This window comes from Lolium perenne, chromosome 2 (assembly GCF_019359855.2).
Source record: "Lolium perenne isolate Kyuss_39 chromosome 2, Kyuss_2.0, whole genome shotgun sequence".
Classification (NCBI taxonomy): Eukaryota; Viridiplantae; Streptophyta; class Magnoliopsida; order Poales; family Poaceae; genus Lolium; species Lolium perenne.
This window is the reverse complement of record NC_067245.2, coordinates 331,468,726-331,473,040: the sequence shown is the minus strand read 5'-3', so window position 1 is coordinate 331,473,040 and position 4,315 is coordinate 331,468,726.

The following is a 4,315-nucleotide window of genomic DNA, read 5'->3' as shown; positions in this document are numbered from 1 at the left end:
AAAATAATTCAAGAAAAGAAAGTTTTCAATTGGGCTGCATCTGGACATCTGGGCCTTCGAACTATCCTGCTGGGCCTTTTGACTCGTACAATTTCAGCCCACTCCAAAACAGGAAAGTTCGGATTTTTCTAAAAAAAACAGGAAAGTCCTATGCTTCGCAAAAACACAAAACAAGGAGATTCAACATATAAGTTTGTTTATGTAAAAATAAAGATTTAATTTATCCGTTTGCAATAGCTCAGAGCGAAATACAATGTTTATTGTCTGCAAAATAATCAAGATATCACATGTTTCTTGTACGGGGAGGCTGACATCGGGGACCCATGAGCCAGCAGCGTCGTCAACGCTTTAAAGGCGGCAGGGGATGGAAAGAAAAAATAAACCAAAAATCTGTTGGTACAAAATCCAAGAAAAGAAACATTTTCGTTCTAAGAGGATGACATGCGGGAACCATGAGGCAGCAGCATCGTCAGCATTTATTGTTCATAGAGGCTGACATGTGGGACCCGTGAGCCAGCAGCGTCCTCAACGTTTTAAAGGCGGCAGGAGATCGAAAGAAAAAATAAGCCAAAAATCATTTGGTAAACAAAATCCAAGAAAAAAACATTTACCGTTCTGAGAGAATGACATGCGGGACCCATGAGGCAGCAGCATCCTCAACGATTCCAAGGCGGCAGGGGATCAAAGGAAAAAAAAGGAAATATCCCGAAATTAATTAGGGGTTCAAAATAAATCCATCAAAGGAAACTTTTATTGTTCACAGAGGATGACATGTGAGACCGACCTGCCAACAGCGTCCTCATCGTTTCAAAGGGGGCAGGAGATCAAAAGAAAAAGGCAAATAGTCAGAAATTAGGGGTCAAAAATAACTCCAAGAAAGCAAACTTTTATTATTCGTAGAGGATGACATGCGGGACCCATGAGCCAGCAGCTTACTCAACATTTCAAAGGCGGCATGAGATCGAAAGAAAAAGGCAAGTGGCAAAATATCAGGAGCCAAAGATAATCCAAGAAAAGAAACTTTATTGTACATAGAGGATGACATGCGGGTCCCATTTAGCAGCAGCGGTCTCAACGTTTCAAATGCGGCTTGAGATCAAAAGAAAAAGAAAGTTGATTGTACATAGAGGATGACATGCGGGTCCCATGAGTCAGCAGCTTACCCAACGTTTCCAAGGCGGCAGGGGATCAAAAGAAAAAGGAAATAGCCAAAAATCAAAGGGTGAAAAAAAATTAAAGAAAATAAACTTTTATAGCACATAGAGGATGACATGCGGGTCCCATGAGCCAGCAGGTTCCTCAACGTTTCAAACGTGGCATGAGATCGAAAGAAAAAGGCAAGTGACCAAATATGAGGAGCCAAAAATAATTCAAGAAAAGAAAGTTTTATAATACATAGAGGATGACATGCGGGTCCCATTTAGCAGCAGCGGTATCACCGTTTGAGAGGCGGCAGGGGATCAAAAGAAAAAAGAAATTGCCAAAAATCAGAGGGTGAAAAAAACCAAGAAAATGAACTTTTATAGTACATAGAGGATGACATGCGGGTCCCATGAGCCTGCAGGTTCCTCAACGTTTCAAACGTGGCATGAGATCGAAAGAAAAAGGCAAGTGAAAAAATATCAGGAGCCAAAAATAATTCAAGAAAAGAAAGTTTTATAGTACATAGAGGATGACATGCGGGTCCCATTTAGCAGCAGCGGTATCACCGTTTGAGAGGCGGCAGGGGATCGAAAGAAAAAGGCAAGTGACCAAATATGAGGAGCCAAAAATAATTCAAGAAAAGAAAGTTTTATAGTACATAGAGGATGACATGCGGGTCCCATTTAGCAGCAGCGGTATCACCGTTTGAGAGGCGGCAGGGGATCGAAAGAAAAAGGTAAGTGACCAAATATGAGGTGCCAAAAATAATTCAAGAAAAGAAAGTTTTATAGTACATAGAGGATGACATGCGGGTCCCAGTTAGCAGCAGCGGTATCACCGTTTGAGAGGCGGCAGGGGATCAAAAGAAAAAAGAAATTGCCAAAAATCAGAGGGTGAAAAAAAACCAAGAAAATGAACTTTTATAGTACATAGAGGATGACATGCGGGTCCCATTTAGCAGCAGCGGTATCACCGTTTCAGAGGCGGCAGGGGATCGAAAGAAAAAGGTAAGTGACCAAATATGAGGTGCCAAAAATAATTCAAGAAAAGAAAGTTTTATAGTACATAGAGGATGACATGCGGGACCCATTTAGCAGCAGCGGTATCACCGATTGAGAGGCGGCATGGGATCGAAAGAAAAAGGTAAGTGACCAAATTTGAGGTGCCAAAAAAAAATCAATAAAAGAAATTTTTATATTAAATAGTGGATGACATGCGGGTCCCAGTTAGCATCAGCGGTATCACCGTTTGAGAGGCGGCAGGGGATCGAAAGAAAAAGGCAAGTGACCAAATTTGAGGTGCCAAAAAAAACTCCAAGAAAAGAAAGTTGATTGCACATAGAGGATGACATGCGGGTCCCATTTAGCAGCAGCGGTCTCAACGTTTCCAAGGCGGCAAGGGATCAAAAGAAAAAGGAAGTAGCCAGAAATCAGGGGGTCAAAAAAAATCCAAGAATAGAAAGAATTTTGGTTCATAGAGGATGACATGCGGGACCCATGATCCTGCATCGTAAACGGCTCGATCGGAGAACGTTGAACGAGATGGCGCGATCGAGAAAAAAAACAATGCCAGAGAGGCTGCCATCTGGGCCCTACATCCCTCGGCGGTGCGGATTTGCGTTGACTCGGCCGGCGAACCCGAGATTTCGAGATGCACCACATCCCGGGCCACCATACGCGACGTTTTGGCCGTTTTCGTCGGGCTAGGTGGCCTCAAAAACAAGAAAAAAAACGTTTTGACATGCACAACGGACAGACCCAAAATCGTCGGCCATGGTACACCAGCAACCACGGCGCGACTTCAACTTCGTCGGCCATGGCAACTTTTCTTGTAGTGCTCTTTCTTCTGCCGTAACCGGACCTTGAGTCTTACTCAAGACCTTACCTGGCAACATAGGCAAGAACCCTTTCTTGCTTTCATCCATTCTAAACTTCTTTAGAATCTTGTCCAGGTATGTACTCTGTGAAAGCCCTATTAGGCGTCTTGATCTATCTCTATAAATCTTGATGCCTAAAATGTACGCTGCTTCACCAAGGTCTTTCATTGAAAAACACTTATTCAAATAACCTTTAACACTGCTTAATAGTTCTATATCATTCCCAATCAATAATATGTCATCTATATAAAATATTAGGAACGCTACAGAGCTTCCACTCACTTTCTTGTAAATACAGACCTCATGATGAGTCTGTATAAACCCGAAGTCTTTGATCACCTTATCAAAGCGTCGGTTCCAACTCCGGGATGCTTGCTCCAGTCCATAAATGGAACACTGAAGTTTGCATACCTTGTCAGCATTTTTAGGATCGACAAAACCTTTGGGTTGTACCATATACAACTCTTCCTCAATATCACCATTAAGGAACGCCGTTTTGACATCCATCTGCCAAATCTCATAATCGATAAATGCAGCTATTGCTAACAAAATCCTCACATATTTTAGCTTCGCTACAGGTGAGAAAGTCTCATCGTAGTCAACTCCTTGAATTTGTCGTAACCCCTTCACGACAAGTCGAGCTTTATAGACAGTAATATTACCATCATCATCTATTTTTCTCTTGAAGATCCATTTATTCTCAACAGCCTTGCGGCTATCATGTAAGTCTACCAAAGTACATACTTGGTTATCATACATGGATCCCATTTTGGATTTCATGGCTTGTTGCCATTTGTTGGAATCTGGGCTCATCATCGCTTCTTCATATGTCGCAGGGTCTTCATCATTGTTGTCCACAATCATGACATTTAGACAGGAATCATACCAATCAGGAGTGGTACGCTCCCTCGTTGATCTGCGAGGTTCAGTAGTTTCCTCGTTCGAAGTTTCATGATCATCATCATTTGCTTCCTCTCCTATCGGTGCAGGCTACACAGGAACATCTTCCGGTACTGCGCTACTCTGATCTACGAGAGAAGGTTCATTAACCTCGTCGAGTTCTACTTTTCTTCCAGTCACTTCTTTAGTGAGAAACTCCTTCTCAAGAAAGGATCCGTTCTTGGCAACAAAGATTTTGCCTTCGGATCTATGATAGAAAGTGTACCAATTGTTTCTTTAGGGTATCCTATGAAGACACATTTCTCCGCTTTGGGTTCTAGCTTGTCAGGTTGTAACTTCTTTACATAAGCTTCGCAACCCCAAACTTTAAGGAACGACAACTTAGGTTTCTTCCCA